Source organism: Ascaphus truei, chromosome 5 (genome assembly GCF_040206685.1).
Source record: "Ascaphus truei isolate aAscTru1 chromosome 5, aAscTru1.hap1, whole genome shotgun sequence".
Classification (NCBI taxonomy): domain Eukaryota; kingdom Metazoa; phylum Chordata; class Amphibia; order Anura; family Ascaphidae; genus Ascaphus; species Ascaphus truei.
This window is the reverse complement of record NC_134487.1, coordinates 67,558,384-67,579,870: the sequence shown is the minus strand read 5'-3', so window position 1 is coordinate 67,579,870 and position 21,487 is coordinate 67,558,384. Positions and strand designations below refer to the sequence as shown.

At 44.3% G+C, this 21,487-nt stretch overlaps 1 protein-coding gene across 2 annotated transcripts in view; it reads left to right on the top strand.

Moving 5' to 3' along the window:
- Positions 1 to 10,476: 10,476 nt before the first annotated feature.
- The window catches only part of MET (MET proto-oncogene, receptor tyrosine kinase), a 139,507-nt gene continuing 128,496 nt past the window's right edge, over positions 10,477 to 21,487 (top strand). For both annotated transcript variants that reach the window (XM_075599978.1, XM_075599977.1), the window contains exon 1: positions 10,477 to 10,730. The gene's annotated coding sequence lies outside the window, so the exon portion shown is untranslated. The remainder of the gene's footprint in view (positions 10,731 to 21,487) is intronic.

The following is a 21,487-nucleotide window of genomic DNA, read 5'->3' as shown; positions in this document are numbered from 1 at the left end:
AATGTTGAATGGGTGAAGAATATGCCCAGTCTGTCTATGACCCTTTAATAATGACTTCTTATATGCTACCCGTTGGTAGTTGAACCAAGAGGGCAAGTTTAACACCTCGTAACATGGTAAACCTCCTCACAGAATGAAAGAAGTCATGGAAAATACAGAATTGTATTTTATTTCAAAAATGGTTTCATCAAATCCTTTACATCTCTGCAGCTAGAAGTTGGTCTCTCTTATTCTAAGAATGAACATTAGCTTACAATTCCTGAATCACATTAATTTCAGTTCTGGTTCCTAATGTACATATCGGCAATGCTAATAGTTTTGCTAGTATCCTATACTTATATGCTATGATTGGTCTCTGGTTTTCTTTCCACATGGTTTGAGACATTCCTCAAGACACAACAGAGGATTCCTAGTTCAACAGGACTGGACTATAGTATATGGTCAGGTTTTTCACGGATATTGACTTTTTAGGCGCCGGTTTATTTTTTGTTATTTAAAGCAGCAATACTACATTTCCCCCCCTTTTTTCTTTTAATATGTAAAAGCACGTGACAATGTACATTCTTACCAAAACTGGCAATCATTTGGTGCTCCTGTTATAAATCTGTCAAGATCCCGATCGTTTGCGTAACGAAATAGCCGCCGTCTAACTTTGTGCTGCAGTCTGTGAAATGCTACAACTGATATGTAACATTATACTGTATTACTAGAAAAAAAGGGGAAGGGTCCTCAGGCGCGTTGCTCCACGTTGCTCCGCGTGTGTCTCCACGGCGTTTAGGACGTATGAAATTGAAGGGAAGAAAGGGGAACCACAGTGAAAAAACAACACAAAGGTTATATGCAATTCATTTCTTCATTTATGGGGAGGGGGGGAGGGGTAGACAATAAAAATTCACTTCTAGGAGGAGACACACTCACATCTAGTCTCCAATTCTGATTAGATGATTTCTCCTCTGTGAATGATTGGATGGGGATAAGGGGATGCCTCCTGGTATAAGCGACCAATATCTATTGGCATAGGAAGGAGATGTCGCCAGACTCCACAGCGCGTCCCTTTCCGGGTTGGGGTGTCTTGTCCTGGCTGGTTCCCTGCTGGCAGGTTCTTTTTGTTTGTGCGTTGAGTTCGGCAGGCTGCGGAAAGGATATCCAGAAGCCCGTGCACAGGCTGGATCCCTCTCCGGCTTTCTTTCCCCTCTGCACACACGATATACAGCTCCTTTGTTCCGCTGCGCATACGCATGCGCACACGGCAAGATGCTGGGCCAAATAGCAGGGAAGTCAAACTCCTCACTACGGTGGCTTGCGGTGACCAAAAAACGTCAGACGCGTTTCGCTATTGCTTCCTCAGTGACGTAGCAATAGCGAAACGTGCGCAGCGGAACAAAGGAGCTGTATATCGTGTGTGCAGAGGGGAAAGACAGCCAGAGAGGGATCCAGCCTGTGCACGGGCTTCTGGATATCCTTTCCGCAGCCTGCCGAACTCAACGCACAAACAAAAAGAACCTGCCAGCAGGGAACCAGCCAGGACAAGACACCCCAACCCGGAAAAGGGACGCGCTGTGGAGTCTGGCGACATCTCCTTCCTATGCCAATAGATATTGGTCGCTTATACCAGGAGGCATCCCCTTATCCCCATCCAATCATTCACAGAGGAGAAATCATCTAATCAGAATTGGAGACTAGATGTGAGTGTGTCTCCTCCTAGAAGTGAATTTTTATTGTCTACCCCTCCCCCCCCTCCCCATAAATGAAGAAGTGAATTGCATATAACCTTTGTGTTGTTTTTTCACTGTGGTTCCCCTTTCTTCCCTTCAATTTCATACGTCCTAAACGCCGTGGAGACACACGCGGAGCAACGCGCCTGAGGACCCTTCCCCTTTTTTTCTACCTACACCTATACAGAGGTTGGTGAATCACCTCTGAGAGACTCGGGCAGCGAATCTCCTTTTGTGGAAAGAACTGAAGCCACACATTGAACAGTAGGATATTCTTTTTGGCGCAACTTCTCTTTTCTTGCTAATACTGTATTACTAAGTGTAACACATTATTGTCACAGCTTTCGGAGTTATAGACAGTCTGCTTTTTGGAACACTGCAACAAATCTGTTTGTGATACTTTGTTGCCAAAGGGCAGAGCTCAAAAAAGGGTGTCAGAGCCTGCTTCAAAAATGACATGGATGTGACTTTCTAAATGGTTGCTGTAGAAACCAAAGAATGATCAGTGCATTTTTAAAAAATCATTAAAAATGGCATTAGCCGTTTTAAAAAATGTAGACAGTATTGTCTAATACTACAGAACTACAGTAATACACAGGTGGCTCGATCAGTAGCTGAGTCGAAAACTGAGCCACTGATTGAGCCACCTATGCTGAAACAGGGATATGCTTAAAACCTGACCTGTTGGTGGCCCTTGAGGACTGTAGTTGCCCACTCCTGCTTTACACGTAATTATCTCGGGAACCAGGGGGTCTCCGGAGCTGAAATTAAAGCGGTTTAGGTCTGAAGAAATAGTGACAGACAGACCATTCACAGCTCTATAAGACAACTGATAGTAATAAACAAAAAAATTGTTCAAAGAGAGTATAGTCCAAAATCAAATGGCTTAGCAGCAGCGTTGAAATGCAGGTATAGTGTTAATGGTTGCTCTGTGTGGAGGTGAAGGACCTGAATAGCAAAGGGTAGAGCTGGTAGGCTCAGTGTAGACTGCTGGCAGGTTGTGACCCAGAGAGGAAAGATATAAATCATGAATGACCTCTTCGGTCCTGCTCTATGTCGCGGTCTGTTCCCGTTTCCTCTTGGTCCCAGCGTGGTGCACGGAATGCTGGTTCTTCCACGCCGTCCCTCTGAGCAGCCTGCAACCAAATCCGCAGACCTCTGACCCTGCACTGCTGTTGCGGGTCCGTCCAATCAGGAAGGAAAGCCAAAGAACACCGGAAAGGATTGGCGGACAGCCAGGTAAGCCAAAAAGCACTCGCAACTCACCGGGTGGGAACGGAATTAAAAATATTTATTGAAACTACATAAAAAACATCGAGGGGACACAAAACAGAGGGGTTCTCCTCCCACGCGTTTCACGCTGTCGTGGCGCTTTCTCAAACCTTTGTTGGGAGGGCCGAAAAGGACTGCAAGCTGTACTTGTACTCAATACTTGTGGGGCTTGGGTGGAATGCGTAGTCGTGCAATTCTATCCGAAGCGCCATTACATGGGCAAATCAGGAGCCTGGAGTTGTCTGCAGGTAGGCAATGAGATTTGTCAAGCGTGGCTGAGTGCATGTTTAAACAGAATTTAGAGGGACCCGATTAAAGTTTATTTAATGAACGTTTATCATATATTTTAGCTATTCTCTTTCTCATAAGTCATATCTAACTCCAGAGAGGTGTGGCTTTCATAACGTAACGTTTGCCCATAGTTAACCTACACAGAGCTTAGTATGCATTTAATTTCTGCTCATTTATATACAATTTTTACTAACTACCATTAAAAATAATGTTATGCTTTTTACAGGAGTTAAACAGGGTTATCGTTACGTTATTTCCTACAGTGAATGCTGTATTACTATTAACGTGACGGTAACTTTGTTTACATTAAATAGGCTAGCGGAGCTTAGAGAATATGTCTAAATCCTTGTGGATAGCACTGATTTGCGAATGCACAATAAATATTTTCCAGAAACCAGGGTCACGAATGATGTATGAATAGTTCCAGTAAGCTTAACTCATGTCTCCCCTCTTCCAAAGCACACACAAGTCCTTTTCTCTTTCTTAGTTTTATTGAGGGAAAATCACAGGGAGAGAGGTGCTTGTAGAAGTAATGTAGTTAGAGAGTGCTGCTCTGTCTGAAGTGCAGTGTATCAAGGATGAGACAGTGTAAAACAAAAAGGCCTTGCTGGGGTAAATAACAGGCAGTTACTCACTCAGAGTCCAGGGTGAAAAGGAAGTGAGGAGCAAGGGTCACACTAGATGGGAAGTGAGACTATATTAACTGTCAGCAAGGACAGGGGGGTAGGAATTGCCCTCTCTCAGCTAGGAGAATATGAGCTGCAGGCAACCAACGCAGGTTGTGTAAACAACATGTAGCAATAATGTTGCCTTTACACATGCAGCAAGCTGCTGAGACAGGGAAAATAACAGACAGCCAAACTAGGGAGAAATAAATCCCAAGCTGTAAAGGGGAACAGAGGAATATGGAATCTGGTTCCAGGACAAATATAATATTATTTGCATTTAAATTCATGAAGCATGCAGTACAATCAGGGCCGCCAACAGGGAGGGAAAGCCAGGACAAGTGTCCCGAGCCCAGTGGCTGTGGGGGGCCCAGGCGGTGCTGGAAGTTGGGCCTGGCTAGAGTTCTGGCCTAACTGTCTGGCTACTGGACCTCTGGTTGCCGCCAGGCCCCAACTCTCCCTAGCTGCAGGCCTCCCTCACTCTTCTATGTTGGGCCTTTCTCATATGCCGGTGTGCGCCCAAAACTAGCTTTCAGTGTGCACCGCTATGGGAGAGATGCACGGCGCGGGAGAATGAGGGAGGCCCGCATCAGCATGGGAGAGCCGGGGCCCGGCGGCAACCAGAGGTCCAGCAGCCGTACAGTTGGGCCCAACCTCTAGCCGGGCCCAACTTCCAGCACTGGTCGGCCGGGCCCCCCGCAGCCACAGGCAGACAGTGAGTAAGGCTGAGTCCCCGCTGACGCTGAGCGCGCTCATGCTTGGAGACATACGCGCGCACGCCCGGGGGGGGGCATTGCGGGTAGTTGAGCGCGCTAGAAAGTACGTTTTTTTGTTTATCTAAGCGCCGAGCGTGTGTGCCCGTGCATGAGCGCACGTGCACCGCGTGAGCGGGGACTTACGTATATCTATATATGTAAGTAACCGCGGCAAGCAGCGCCCGCTCAGCACTAGCGGGGACGCAGCTTAAGGGAGGCCCACAGCTGCTGGGGAAAGACGGAGCCAGGCGATCTGCGACCATCCCCACGGTAAATGTATGTATTGGGGGTTTAGTGTAAGTATGTATTGTGGGGGGTTTAGCGTAAGTATGTATTTGAGGGGGTAGTGTATTTGGGGTGTTTAGTGTAAGTATGTATTTGGGGAGTTTAGTGGAAGTATTTGTTTGAGGGCTAGTGTAAGTATTATGTGGGGGGGGGGGTAGAGTAAGTATTTATTTGGAGGGTTAGTGTAAGTATGTGTAGCCAGGGTCCCTCCGGTCCCCCTGACTCCCGGTTCTCTTCTCCCTTACCTCCAGTTTTGCGGGGGTGTTGCGGGGCGAGCGCGTCGCCAGGGGCTCCCGGTGGCAGCTGGGCAGGACGTTGCCATGTTTTATGTGTCTGCGCATGCGTGGAGGGTTGCGCAGGAGGTGGTTGAAGTTGCGGTGGCCATTACAGTTAGTGCAGGGGCTCTTGGAGGTCGCGCATGTGCAGCTAGGGCTAGCGGCAGCCATTGTGCACACGCACCCAATGTTAAAAAGGGCCATGGAGGACTACAGCCCCCAGAGTGCTTAGGGGCAGGTAGGCCACCTGATGCCAGGGAGCCAATAGGGCTACAGGATTCCCTGAAGGAGATATACATTGTTGCGCTCTGCACAGGAAGAGTCAGTAGGAGCTGGGAGATAGACAGGGGAGGGTGTGTAGGTGCAGGGAGCAAGTGGCCCCTGCACTAGGCCAGAAACCCCCCTAGGCCCCAGATAGGCCACAGTCATTGATAGTTTGTGGCTGCTAGAGGGACATGTCCTAGATAGGGAACGGATCCCTTTAGCATTCCAGTATAGTCAGGGACACAGCTGTGTGCGACATGGCCTGGCAAGTGAGGTCAGGGAACAGACCTGTCTTACTATAGATAAAGGGACTATCTGTGTGGTAATATCATTCTGTTGTAAGGAGGACGCCATCGTGGAGACTTCGGCGCTGGACATTGACGGGTCCTCTTCTGTCTGAACCCGGGTGCAGGTACAGTCATCAAGTGCACCAACTTTAACACCAGTCACACCCTTGGGGTATTGTGGGACTCTTAGGGACTCTGTGTGAGATACACAGTATTGGGCACAAGGTGGGGATACGGCCCTGCGAGGTCTGGAGGACAGTTGTATTATTAGTGATCCATATAGAGTGGTATGTGATGTGTTACACCTAGTTATGCTACCAGTAAAGCCCTTTCTATTTTTACTAATGTGTATGTGTTCATTGTAAGAGTGTCCTGTGGGGGGCTGCTTCCACTCTGCTGGGATCCCTCACAGGTGGAGGTGCTGCACCATATAGTAAGTGGTAAGAGTAATTTACCCCAGGCTCCCAGCGGCGGAGGCTTAGGCCTCGTCCAGGGTGGGTAGAGGCGCACTGGCGCTCCAGCGCTGCGCCCTGTTCGGCAGGTCGATTTGTGGCCGGCAAGGTGTGCGCGCGTCTGGGGGCGCAGCCTCTACGTCACGGAGCTGGTTCGCCCTCATTGGGCGAACTGCTCACGTGACGCGCTTGCGATTGGCAAATTCAAATTTGCTCGCTCGGCAAGCGGCTGAGCGCCGAGCAGCACACGCGCCCGCTGAGCACCACCCTGGACAAGCCCTTAGGCTCCTGTGAGCCAACAGGTAAAAGGCAGCACCAGTAGCTATTTACAGCCACCCCCCTGATCTCACTTAGGGGTGGGGGAAACAGGGCTACATATGTATTTGTGGGGGGGATAGTGTAAGTATGTATTTGAGGGGGTAGTGTACAGTATGTATTTGTGGGGGTGGTAGTGTAAGTATGTATTTGAGTGGTTAGTGTAAGTATGTATTCTGAGGGGGATATCATTAGTATGTATCTGGGGGGTTAGCGTAAGTATGTATTTGGGGACGCAGTGTTGCATGTATGTATTTGGAGGGAGGGTAGTGTATTTATTTTGTGGGGAGGATAGTGTTGTATGTATTTTGTGGGGGGATTGTGTAGTTATTGGGGAGGAGATTGTGTGGGTGAGAATTGTATTGGTATTGGGGGGGAATTGTGTGTGTAGCCATAGGGGGAGGAGGGAATGAGTGTGAGGAGGGGGGCATTGAGCGAGCAGGATTGAGTGAGGTAATTGAGTGATAGCAGAGGGGGTGTAAGAGGGAGTGAGGAAGAGCGCAAGTAAGGGGGGACAGTGGGTGAGTAAGATAGGGAGTAAGAGTGAGACGGGGAGAGAAATACATGGGGGTAGGGGGGAATAGAGGAGGGGGCTCGTCGACACGGTTGGGTGGGCATGTGGGGCGCCCGGTCAAAACTCTAGTCCTGGGCCCCCAAGAAATCTGTCTGTGGCCCTGAGTACAATTACCAACAGACCACAAGCATTAAGTAAATGGCACTAGTGAACAGCACAATTTGTCCCAGATCCACAAAGCTCCATAAGTCACTTATCATTAAGCCCTTCAGCGCCAAAGGTCCATGCAAACCATTGCTAAGCAAAAACAATAAGAAATGCGTTGCAAGCAACTGAGTGTTTAATATTTCATTTGTATATTTAGATCAAGCATTTATACAGAGCTTTATAAGCATAGAAAGGAGTATCATATACAGGAACACTCACTATACAAACTCAATAGTAAGTTAAAGCTGCAATTCAGTCTTTTTTTTTTAGTTTTTTTTTTTTACTTCAATAGTTTCATGTGGGCAATCTTTACCTACCTAAAGAACTGCATAGCTGCCGGTCAATTATCTCTCCGTCTATTGATCGACAAAGTTTGGCGACATCTTTAAATATGGGGAATGTAAATGGTTGCTATAGCAACAAGCATGCTTTTAAATATAGAATACAAGAAAATTGGTCTTTCAAAATTGTTTTTTTTAAAACAGAAAATGCTAAAAGTATTTTTTCTTAATACAGAACTTATTTATTAAAAAAAAACACACATGCAGGATATTGCCTGAACTGCAGCTTTAATACAGCGCCATCACGGCCGGAAACACGTTAGAGGTTTCTGTTTTTAAACCTTTTTTGGACTATAAACTTTATTTTTGCTATGTTTGCCTCCAGTTCTCTCCTTCACTGTGCTCCTTCTCCGTTGTCATTTGCTATTTCTACTGTATTGCAAGAAGGAAGCACGCCTGGATGTCGAAGTGTACTTACCTGCAATAACGGGTCCGTGAGTACTTTGAACGTTATCATATTACTGACTGATGAAGATTTGCTGCCATTTATCAGGATTGGACATTGGCATATGCGCTATACATTTCCCTAGGGGTTCATTCAGAGATCTGGTTTACTGGTGGGGCAACGTGGTGGGGTTGCCGGCATTCCCGTTTATCCGTTTGTCCCTTCACTCTGTGGATACTTGGACATTCATTTCCTGTGGCAGCCTCAGTCTCTTTCACGGATTCTAGACACCTTTGTATCAAAGGGTATATTATTGTCTCTCCTGCTCACTTATCATAGTCCAGGGTTTTTGCAGCACCATCTCTGGAGGTTTTACCTCTTATTTTTGCTGTTGAATACTTAGCTACCTGGTGCTCCGGATCCCAGGGTAGTCTTCTTGCTATCCCTGTATGCAACTGATTGTAAGAAAAAAGCAAGGAAATGGGCATTCCGAGTTTGATCTTGAGAGAAATGTATTTCATGTCAGCATTTTCAGAGCTTCGTAAAACAAGAATACAAAAAACTTCAAATACAAGCACGTTACACATCACCAGCATAAACAAGCAGGAAAACAAGGGGGAGCAAGGGTTAAACAGATTTCAGCAGTCTTCAGGTCAAGCAAACCTCAAGGGTTAGAAAAGCCAGGAGGGAGGGGGAAGAAATGAATGGGAACAGTATATATCAATAATACTTACACGGCCTAGTGTAAGTACAATCACATCAAGAGGTATCTGTCACAGTCCAGTACTCATACCCCGGTCCGTACGTCAGAGGGGCCGGATAACTGGAAGGTAGGGCAAAGGGAATCCTCGCTCTGTTCCTCTATCCTTTATCCCCGCGTCTCCCACGTGGAGTACACGAACAGATGGTGAGGCAAGTATTTTAGTAGAAATTCGCCAAATTTAATCAATAATTGAAAAATATAAAGGCAAGGCACTCACATCATAACAAAGTCCTGGTCAGCACCAGTAATGCGGGCGCAAGTCCTACAGCTGCAGTCCCTGCTACCGCGTCCGGAAAGCAGGGAAAAGGGGTGATGACGTCAGACAGCTGGGCTCTGCGACCTCATGCCTTGAGTTTAGAAATTAGGATATTTGAGGGTCTATAAAAGGATGGGTGGACCTCCCAGAGTTTATTTCTCAGCCTGATGAAGCCGAAGTCTCGGCGAAACGCGTAGCTCCCAGCCGGCCATCCTTTTTTGTCCAAGAACAGCCTCCGTAGCGGTCGCAGAGCCCAGCTGTCTGACGTCATCATCCTGTTTCCCTGCTTTCCGGACGCAGCAGCAGGGACTGCAGCTGTAGGACTTGCGCCCGCATTACAGGTGCTGACCAGGACTTTGTTATGATGTGAGTGCCTTGCCTTTATATTTTTCATTTATTGATTAAATTTGGCGAATTTCTACTAAAATACTTGCCTCACCATCTGTTTCGTGTACTCCACGTGGGAGACGCGGGGATAAAGGATAGAGGAACAGAGCGAGGGTTCCCTTTACCCTACCTTCCAGTTATCCGGCCCCTCTGACGTACGGACCGGGGTATGAGTACTGGACTGTGACAGATACCTCTTGATGTGATTGTACTTACACTAGGCCGTGTAAGTATTATTGATATATACTGTTCCCATTCATTTCCTCCCCTCCCTCCTGGCTTTTCTAACCCTTGAGGTTTGCTTGACCTGAAGACTGCTGAAATCTGTTTAACCCTTGCTCCCCCTTGTTTTCCTGCTTGTTTCTCCTGTCCAGGGTTTTGGATAATCCCTATTGGGGTTGTAGCAGAATGGTTCATCAACCTAGGTTTTTTAATAAACTGCCTAGGGGTATTCGTCACCATCAACTGGTAATATTTAACCCTTTCTTTCTCCTTTGGGTTTCCTATTGTGGAGAATAGCGCCGAGGTTTTTCGTTGTTTTACATCACCAGGATAGCCTTACCCTGACCCCACTGAAAAATGGAAATACCTTCCCCAGTATATAATCTAAATAACTGGAAAATATTGTCTATACATGTTCATATGTATATGGTTATTTATTCAAATAAAATGGTACTGTGCTTGCAAAATTGTATACTGTTTTTTTTTTACACATTGCATTGATTTGGCCTCAACATTTGCCTTTATTGCACATGGATTTTGAAGGTGTGACAGTTAATTTTTGTTAAGCCAGTGCAACACTGCCCATTCTGTTATTTGCCAACATCCAGTAAGTTTGAACTTCAGGAGAAACTTGTCAAGACTGAACTGCTGTTGCATATATCCTTTCCTCTCCTGTACACACATCATCTCAAAGATCTGGTGCTTTCCCCCATCACCCCCCTGGAGAGGTGAGGAGGAGCTGAAACTAGTGCTGGGTGCCTAACTCCTATTGGACATCCTCTGCCTCTCTCCTCCCCTCCATTCTCTCCTCTCAGTTTCAGTCCTTACACTTACACACACAGATTCCTGAGCAGCCTGTGACTCACTGAACAGGATCCCATGTGGGAAGGAGATAAAGACTGCAGTGGTTCGCTGTTTCTCTGAGGGGTTGTTTCTGTGTCACAGCCCTCTGGTGGTGTCGTTTAGGACTTGTGTGTCCGGCATCTAAGATACTCACGTGGATGGGTCTCTGGAGTATCCTGCTTTGATATTCTCCAGACCTGCTCTACTTCTCCTGTGGATCAGCAGCTGGCTGCAAGGTAAATTCGTCTTCTGTAGCGTTATCTTTTCCAGAAAGATGTTGTTAACTCCTTCACTCCTTGCATACCCTGTTGTAGCATGATTTCTGACTGTTTTCCAAGATGCAATTGTTATGGCAATAAGGCACAACAGGTGTTGTGTTACCATTACGCATAGTGAAATGTTGTTTGCATTGAATTGGTAATGGATTTCTCTTTGCATGTGGCTTTTGCAATGTCCTCTGTCTGGACTTTGGGTACAAATCAGCCTGCCCACATGCAGACCTGTCCTATCCAGCCTTGAAGCACTAGCTTCACCAGCTTGAAGGTTGAGCATTTTGACAGCTTTGAGTTGGAAAACAGTTTCAAACTCATTTCAGGAACACTTGGATAAGGGCTGTGCAGGGGATTGCTGATTCCAAACTCCCCGGTTACTAGGCACATCCTGGAGTGTTACAAGATAACACAAGGCAATATAAGAGGGGGTTATATTGACAGCACAAGAATACTTAACAATAACTCAGATTACCAAAGATCAAGACATGGGGAGCTGTGTATCAAGGCATAAATGGTGCAGTTCTGGGGCAAAAACTTTGGACCAGATGTATCAAATACAACAAGTATTGCTTTCACTGGAGATTTTGTTATACATCTGGTGCAGATTTAGTGTACCAGAATTGCAACAATATTGCCTTGATAAGCAGATATTATAGCCAGCTCTTCTTTTTGATAACATCATTAAATATTGTGAACTCTATGGGGGAAGAGACACACTGTGCCTGCATTGATATGAATTAGCAATATTGTTATTATAATTAGTAGTAGTATTTATCACATGGAATACGAACAACAGTGTTGTGAAAGAAAAGAACATATTATAGAAAATAATACCAGGTTTACACGTACTGATTAAAAGAGTGAGAAAGCCAGTAAGGATTTGTTGTTGAGAGAGAAATGTACAGTACATTAATTATTCTGATTTGTAAAATGCATGTATACAGTACTGACCATATTAAGCTACACGGAGCAGACATACACTGTAGGTACCCCCTATGTCTGTGCTGATCTGTATTCTAGCAAAGGAATGGAAGCAGGCACACGGTCTTTCTAAAGGTGCAGTTTATTGTGCCATCAAAGGTCCAACGTTTCGGCAATAGATTGCCTTTATCAAGGAGAGAACTGCACCTTTAGAAAGACTGTGTGCCTGCTTCCATTCCTTTGCTCAAGTACTTCTGGGATGTCTGGACCTCCCTGGACACAGCGCACCGGCAGATAAGTACCCCCCTCCAGCACCTACCAGCGGTGTGCATGTGCTTCTATATATGACTGATCTGTATTCTACACACATCCATTGACTTGTCATGTCACAAAGGGCCTCTTTGTGCCAATGGTACCTGTAACGAATTGCTCTACAATGTTTGCATATTTCCTCTGGTACTGATAGGGTTAAAAGTCAAATATGAATATTAAAAGAAACATTCGGAGTATTCAACTAATTACAGTGATTTTCTGGCCTCCAAGAGTTACACTTCTGTATCGGTGCAAGGGTCGAGCACGGAAAATGAGTGTGCAGCTTTCTTGGGGAATGTTTGCACAGAGATTCAGGGACTTTTCATGCTAAATGATGGAACCATTATCATATATATAGCTGAATGTATATTGTGTGCTGAGGAAGGGCTGAATTTCAGGTGTTTTATGCATGCATTGGTAAAGTTAATTAACCCTCAGACTCAGAAATGTCATTTTTTTAGAAACACAGGAAATTGACTATATGGACCATTTTATTATTATTATTTGTATTATTATTTCTGTATATTACAATAACCGTGTATGCAGCAAGCTACAGCCCAAGCATACTGACATTATAATTTAAAAAAAAACATTATGTACAATGCAGAACTTAGAGAAACAGGGATAGAATCTCTGCCTGAATTTACACTTTGTGGGGGTTTTGTACTGGACCAGTCTGTTTGTTGGTAAGTCGATGGTAGACAATCAAAGTATGAGACGTCTTTGCAACAATGTATAGCCACTTATCGCCACAAACATTGGAGCAATTGGGCGAGAGTGGTTATATGGCAAAGTATTATACCAGAATTTTTTTACATTTACACCTTTAATTAACATCGTTTTCCTATTCAACAAGCACTGGTGTCATATGAAGTTGCTAATTCCACTATTTACATTTGATGCCAATCTTTTAGGCATAGAGTTTACCATGGTGTTAATATCCCATTTCTTCAGTAGTGTACAGTATGACTGACACCTGTGCCCATTGACGCAAGAGTTGTTGCACCATGTTAAGGGACAAAAATATCAGCAGTTTTATACATACTTTGTAGCTCATTGTATGTTTTTTAAATGTCCAATCCCTGATAGATCATCTTAAACAACATTTTGTAAAGCGTTTAACAATGTAAATTCATCAAGCTGCATTCTGCGTTAACGCACCCAAAGGTTCATTAACTCCAATTAATTTGAATGAAAGATAACGCCCGTTTGGCTGCGTTAAGACATAACAGAGCTTGATGAATAACCCCTGAATTGTCTTCCTTAAAAAAACATATGTAACCATGCTTAAAGCAAAGACTTGGCTACTTTCCTTTCTTTGCAAATTAAGCATTCATTATTTTTCTTCTGGGCCACTAAATGGAGCAACGTTTGTCAATCAAATGTCTCCTATATCCTTATCCCACCATGTCCTTATCCGAAAACCAATGCCGTTAAGTGACTGAGATACAGGGTGGCTTTGCCTGCGCAAACTCTTGTTTAAATCACAAGGATATATAAATGGTGCAATTTGCACCATGCAAATTGTTGTATCTGCATCAATTTGCGACAGCGACTGATATATAAATCTTGCTAATCTTGCATCTTACATTTAGCGCAGATCTCTGGGGCAGTTAGCACACCTGAACCTGGTTGATTTATTTGCCACAAAGAGAGAGAGAGGAAAACTGAACCAGTTATGTGTACAACTTTGGATACAGCTGACTCCTCCTACAACCGCTCCCCAAAATGTCCATGATACAAATAGAGCAATTTATAGCAACAAATAGAACTCTGCACCCTGATATATTGACACAGTCACACATTGTTCAAATGACACAATTTGCACCAATTTCAGAGCAATGCTCCTGTTTGTGACACAAGGTACATGTCCCCCGCTCACTGTGTTTACAATCTAGCGCTGTAAAAATACTTATTAGTGTTTAATTGGGATAAAAATGAATTAATCACGCAAATTTAACCCCGGAAATATGTCACTGCCATTAATGAAATTTAGTCGTAGAAGAGACTGCCCTTTTTTCAGGTGGGTAATATTATATTAGTATTGCCATACAGTACTCTTAGGCCAGGTCACCGCTGGCTACTGCAGCGGATGCTGCAGGGACAAAAGCCGCCCCACAATGGGGCCGGGGCCGCTGTGAGGGGAGGCCGCCACGCTGCGCAGAGAAAAACTCCTGCTCTCAAGAAAATTGAGATCAGGAGTCGCGACGGAGCGCTAGGCCACGCCCCCTGCGGTTCAGCCAATGAGGGCGAACCTGCTGGGTGACGTCACGGCCGCTCCCCCATCACGCCCCACTGTCTTTCCCCCTGCAGCTCTCTGCAGACCGGGGAATTCGGCTGCACGCACCGCCAGCCTCGCAGGAGCGTGTGCAGCGCAGGCAGCGGGGCCGCAGCCTAAGGCCTCAGCCATGGTAAGCGCTTACTCGCTGAAGCGTGCTGACGCTCCCTCATGCTTGCCACTGAGCCCCTACAGTCGCAATTAGAGCGGCTTTAGTAGGGGCTCGCCTACGCTTCCGCAAGCGCGAGGAAGCGTAGGTCTTAGGTAATTAAAAAAATCAAGCGCTTGCCGGAGCGCAGGGCCGGTCACGTGAGCGGTTCGCCCAATGAGGGCGAACCAGCTCCGTGACGTAACTGGCCCGCCCCCCGACGGCGCGCAGGGAAAGCAACCGCAAGGCCAGGGAAAGCACCTCAGCACGCCAGCGGGAAGCTTGGCCGAGGCCTTAGACAGTGTGCTGATATTTTGTTTCTAAAGCTCGTCACTTGCATAGCACTCTATATCATAAGGGCGCAGATAGCTTACATTTAGGGGAATGATAATACAGTGCAGGGATAAGTTGTATGAATTGTAATAGTTATTGTTTATTTGTACATTCACCCTCCCCTACTTTTTTGTTTTGTCTTTTTGCCGGTGTTGTCAAGGGAGATAAATGTAGGTCTAGCTTCCTAGACATCTTTTTTTTGTATCTTATTCTTATTAGTATTTATTTATTCTGGTCTTGTTTTGTCACCGTATTGTGTCAAATTTGTATGCGGCGTGCTTGGTATATTTGCGTAAACGTACGTGTGTTTCTTCTTTCAGACGCTTTAGGTTTTGGGTGCAGCATTGCATACCTTTCCCCTATAAATAGCATATAATGATATAAAGCAAAACTGAGCATGACTAAGTACTTCCAACGGCTCAAACCTTCTTCTTTGTACAGAGGAGAGACTTAAAATTATTATTGTGACACTCCCCAAATTTTAGCTCCTGACATTACATTCAGCCCATAAGGGCCTTTATCCCGCTCCACTCACTAATAATGGGGTAGTCATCTCCAGTCCTCAAGGGCCACCAACAGGTCAGATTTTCATGATATCCCTGCTTCAGCACAAGTGGCTCAATCAGTAGCTGCTTCAGCACGGGTGGCTCAATCAGAGGCTCAGTCTTTGACTGAGCCTCTGATTGAGCCACCTGTGCTGAAGCAGGGATATCCTGAAAACCTGACCAGTTGGTGGCCCTTGAGCACTGGAGTTGGCCACCCCTGTATTAGAACATCATAAACTATAGAAAATGATTGTACTTTGGTCAAAAGGGCACAGGGTTATGGATATCACACAGAATCAATATTTGAGACGGGGCAATGCCCTGAATATGTTGACTACTTTAAAACAGCAGCCGCACTGCTGATTTTATTTTTCTTTGAAACAGGTTGTCCCACTCTCTCTTGAACTCCTAAATCGTCTCGATTTAACCCACTAAGGGATCTAATTCTGTAAACGGCGAGATCGCCAATCCGTGCGGTCTGACATGGACGCGCCATTGACTTCAGTGAGGCTTCCGTGTCAGACGCACGGATCGGCGATCTCGGAGCTTGTAGAATATAATAAATCTATCACTGCCATGCGTTCACTTTGGTCCTCAGTGAGACAGCTCTCGAAATTCCAGCAGAGCATATATTGCATTTGAATTGAAATCACTTGTCCGTGTTTCATAGTATCCGATATGTTCAAACCCTTGACAAGCCTCAAAACAGTAATCCAACATGACAACTGCTTGTGCTGGGAGCAGCATGTTTCATACATAAATGAGGCAAAAATGCTACAGTGATTATAAATTTAGAGTGATTGTTAGGGGGAAAAAAATTATCATAGTATGGAAGCCCAGGTCCATTCCAAGCTGGCAAATTTTTTTTATTGTCACATTATCAATATGGATACTTTTAGGTACGTCTTCATATTTTTTTTATTCTTTTTTTTCCCATGGAAATCTGAGACTAGGGAGGGTGTCACTTTATTTAGCTCACCCTTTTAGGTAATGTCACTGTTTGTTTTAAAGAACCTGCCCTCTAAGCCCACTGTCAGAGTGTCCTTCTATTCTCCTTCCCCATTTCCTGCTTGATTTTCTGCCATAGAGTTAGGGTTGGCGTGACTGATGATGTCACCAGGAGGACGGGGCCAAATGGTCAAAGGTGGACAAAACAGTCCATTTACTTATTTCAACATTTCAGTGCCCTTCTCCCGCTCACCTCCCCCGAAACCTAAAAACCTATTTGACTTTCAAAGAAACCAGGAAATTACAATTTTAGCTCCGGCTAAGCTTTTAGGATACTCTTTACTCAATATAATAAACCAAATCCCTAGGCAGACGCACTTACCAGAACACGCACCTACTTTCTCCATAAATTCTCCCTATTTACCACTTAGATTGTAAGCTCTTCGGGCAGAGACTCCTAATTTTACTTTTGTCTCGAACGCTTATTCCCATTATGTGTTATATTATTTTGTCGTGTGTTGCTACTGTGGAGCGCTATGTACATGGATTGCGCTATACAGGCGGTCCTTGGTTATCCACCAGAATCCGTCCCGCAAACCGCCGTCGGATTGCGGATCCAATTTTAATCCGCGGCGATGAGCGCTGGATAATCCGTTCCGACGTCGGATAGTGCATTCGTCGGAATGCATTATCCGGCTTCAGATAATCCGTTAGACGGATAGTGGGCCAACGGATAGCGAGGAACACCTGTATAAATAAAGACATACATACATACATGATGCCTTGGTAAAGCAAACCAGATCAACCCATTCTGCCAACATGGGTGAGGAAGCCTTTCAGTGCTAGAGGTGCTGAAAGGGTTAAAATGTACATAGTGTGAAAGCTAAAATGCAGGATGACTGAGCCAATGTCTCTAACCTACAAGCAAGTTGTTACCCAGGTCTGTTTGTTTTAGCTGAACTATTAAAAACAACACCCTTGCTAGCACTTTGATTATTTTTTATTAATATATAACTTGACTTAGGTAAAGGAGTTTAGATTTCAGAAACCCTCCCCCATCCTTACTCATTTCCACAGCCTCCAGTTGTATTTGTATGTTTACAACCAGAACCCAAACTCTTAACACATTATCCAGTTTAAAATGAGCAAATGTGGATCAAAATGCTTCGGGTTCCTCTGAGTCAGAATCTCAGCCCCATTCCTCATATTTTCATATATACAGTATTCATATATATTTTCACTGTATGGAAATTGTTATTGATCTCTAAGAAAGGTGCCAGACTTCAGTTACAAAATTAGCAAAGATTAACCCCTTTTCTACCGGAGAAGCCAGCAATGGATTGCTTTGTAGTATGTTGTTCGTTCCCCTGGCTTGTGCTCAACCTTTGCTATGGTTTCTAGAATGATTTTGTTGTAGGGATAGATAAGCCTTTTCAATTAATTAGAGCAGCAAAAGGGGGTTAAAAATACAGTCCCACACTATTTTAAAAAATAAATTCCAAATTGCCTGACTTGCTTCTTTTTCATTTCAATTACATCCTTAATTTGAAATCATCCCATAGGTTTATATTTAGAAGCAGGAATGATTCAACATAAACTGTTCTTGTAGCTTTGTAAAAACAGATACCATTCTTTGAGCTGCTTTACAATTCTGCTATAATAGCAGCACCTCTTGAATAGCAGCGATACTCTTTCTTAGTTAATTAGATATGATCCTCTGAATATCCTCTAGTAAATGCAGTGCTTATTGCATGTGCTATGGAATGTGTTCCTGTACCATTTAAAATTAAACTGTCTGCCCTAGATATGAAAAGCTATTTAATATTATATAAACAATGTGAAGAATTGCAGAGAAAGTGGTGTGTGATGAATCAATGTGAGACTGCAGGTTTAATGAAGCAGTGCCTTGTGCAGTTCCTCATCCCTTTTGAAGTAAGCAAGAAGATATAAGGACTCCCCAACCAGGGTTTTGTGACCCTGGTTACTTACTGAAAATGTCATCCTGCAGGGCAGTCTGACCTTGACCCATCTTCCATTAGGCTCAGGATTCTCAGAGGCAAAGGGAGGTTTGAACACATCCTGCAGCCTAAGCTGTCGCAAGAGACTGAGATGGTGCAGTTAGGATGTTACTAAACACCATCCATTGTGTTAATGAACTAGTTAAAAAATAGTTAATAATTTTCTCAGCATTCACATTAAATTGCTCAGGGCTGGACATTACTGCACTGGTTTTCTTTACTTTGAATTGTGCTCATTTCCAGCACTACAAGGGTTAAAAGTGTGTGTGTGTGTGTGTGTGTGTGTGTGTGTGTGTGTGTGTGTGTGTGTGTGTGTGTGTGTGTGTGTGTGTGTGTGTGTGTGTGTGTGTGTGTGTGTGTGTGTGTGTGTGTGTGTGTGTTTGTGTGTGTGCGTGTGTGTGTGTGTGTGTTTCACTTTCTCCAACACTGGTTCTTATGGAGCACAACTATCCCTAGGGAGTCAGCTCTGTTAAAGAAACATTCAACTTTATTGGCCTGGCAATTTTGAGAGGAAAAAAATGGAGCACTTCAGAAAGAAATGCATTAAATCAGAGCCATTCTTTCCACTGAGAAAATGACAAGCATTTTGTTTTATAACAAAAAAAAAACAAGATACATACAGCATATATCTCTGGGGCATCATGCAATAGGGTAGGGGGTTACTATCATTGTACGTAAAGTATAAAAAGCTTGTTGAGAGTGACATAACTTAGTCTTTCACTATAGAATAACGCGGATCGCACCTTAGCCAATAGTAAATGATCATCAATGTTTATCAAACATGACTGAACTATCTATTTTAATTCCCTATGCATTCACTATTAAGTAAAAAAAATGTGCTTTTTTTAAAAAAATTAAATCTCTATTTGTCTTCCATCTGTCAGATTTCCAGGTTAAGTTTTGTAATGATTTGTAGAGAATAAAAAAGAAGACACTAAAAACAAAATCTAATAAAAGTTAACGTGTGAATTATTGTAGGTCATAAATAAGATGTTAGACCATTTAGCATGTCTCGGAAACTCCAAATACTCTATACATTGGCATCAAGATTCAAGACCCTAGTTAAGTTACAGCAGATTCGGGATTTTTGGATCGAATGTAATATTTTAATTTAAAATTTTGATTTGAATAGTGCGTATGCCCTGAAGTCTGTGAGGCTTATTCTAGTAGCTCCGAAGTTGTCATTGCCAAACCAATACGGTTTGACATGTTCACAAGAAGTGGCAGGAAATGTGAGAAAAAAATGGCATTCTCTATTGCAAATCATTTCTAAACCGCTTCTTTAAAAAATAGTGACAAACCACACGGTTTAACAGCTGATCCATCCTCCTGGATTGTACTCGCTTTAGGCCTCGGGCATGGTCAGCGCTTAGGCGCTGACCCGTGCTGAGGCGCGCTCTCGCTTACCAGTGAGCTTCTGCAGCCGCAATGAGAGCGGCTTTAGTAGGAGCTCGCGCACGCTTCCGCAGGCGCGCGGAAGCGTAGGTCTTATCCAAATTTTAGATTTCGCGCTCATGGGAGCGCAGGGTCGGTCACGTGAGCGGTTCGTCCAATGAGGGCGAACCAGCTCCGTGACGTCAGTGGCCCGCCCCCCCGACACGCCCCCGGATGGCGCGCTAACCAAGGCCAGGGAAAGCACCCGCTTTCCCTCTGCCTCAGCGCGCCTCCGCACGGCTGCTGCAACCCTGGACGCAGCCTTAGATGCCGAATGACCAGAGGTGGTGCTAACTCCATCCCCAGTTTGATTTATGGGTTTGGCTCTTTCAGCCAAACCCACATTTCAGGCTCTGAATATAGTTTGCAATAAATACCAATCTCGCCACCCTTTAGGTGGTGTAAAAAAAATGGGAGATTTTAGAAGTGGTTTGCATAACGGAGCTACAAGAGTAGCAGTTGTGGGCCAAAAAATTGAGTTTGAGGCTTTTTTGACAAACCGATCGGATTGTCAAAGCAAGAGTGAAACCGCTTATAACAAAAGTCGGTTAGACGCGGTTTTGACATGTGATAAGGTCTTATAGAATAGCAAATCATGCCGATCCGCTTTTATAGTGCACTTTAGAAGCGGTTTATCACACTTTGGAGCTACTAGAATAGGCCTCAATGTGGCCAATTTAAATAAAAATGAATGAAAATATTAATTGAATATTAGGCTGAATAGGGTCCATGTTGTTAATTTCAAGCAAGTTGGACAGAAATACTTAGGCACCCGCCAGAATTTTTAGGAGCAAGAGTTACTCTCTCATGCACGCACACACGCTCCCTCGCATGCACACTCTCTCACACACACACTCCCCACCCATCCCCCAGGCACCGTTTGCCTTGAGAGCAGGGGCCGGAAAAGTACTGGAGAATGCCAATGAATGAAAACGTCTTCCAATGAGTATGATTTGATAGTGGTATCCTGTCTTTATCAATCCGAACTTAGAGAATATACAGTATCTACTGCACATGAGATCATTTGCTGCCATAGAAACGACTAGAATAAAATTTACAGCCTATGTTTAAGTCATAAAATATTTAACACATTATTATTAAAAAGTGGATTCTGCAGTTATAGAGTTATTACAATAGTAATCTCTAGACTTCTACTAGGAAAAGTATCCATCTAAATTCTGGGTTTAAAAAAAATAAAATAAAACAATGTGAATATGAGAATGGCTTTTCACCAGAATAGGACATGTGCTGTGTTTTTAGCAGTAACTGTGCTGTTTGGAACAGGAACACGTGCTGCTGAACCTTACATCTGTGTGTCTGCGGATGGGAAGTGAGCACGCAGCTGATTACAATAAGTGCTTCATGCAAATCAACGTTTGCTGGGACAGTGCAACCGTCCTGGGAGTCATTTCCCAATTTATACACCTGCTGTAACAGTTTAAGAAAACTCATTACATTGGCATGTTGGAAAGGTGCAATCCCTCCTATAAAGTCAGTGGTAAAAACCCAGAAACTCAAAGAAGGTTATCCACTAAAACCTTTCAAATGCAAAACTGCAGCAGAACCAGAGCAGAAGAATTGCACCGTGTTTATCCAAGGAAGAACTCCAGCTGCTTTCCATGGGACCCCAGTCCTTTCATCAATTTCATGCTGTGTTTAGCACTGGTTTTGTCCCAGTTTTGCAGCTGGAAGACTTGTGTAAATAGACCCCAACGTTTCCATTTCATCTGAACATGCCCCAATTGGCGGCTTCATCGGATATAGAATATAGATATTATATCACC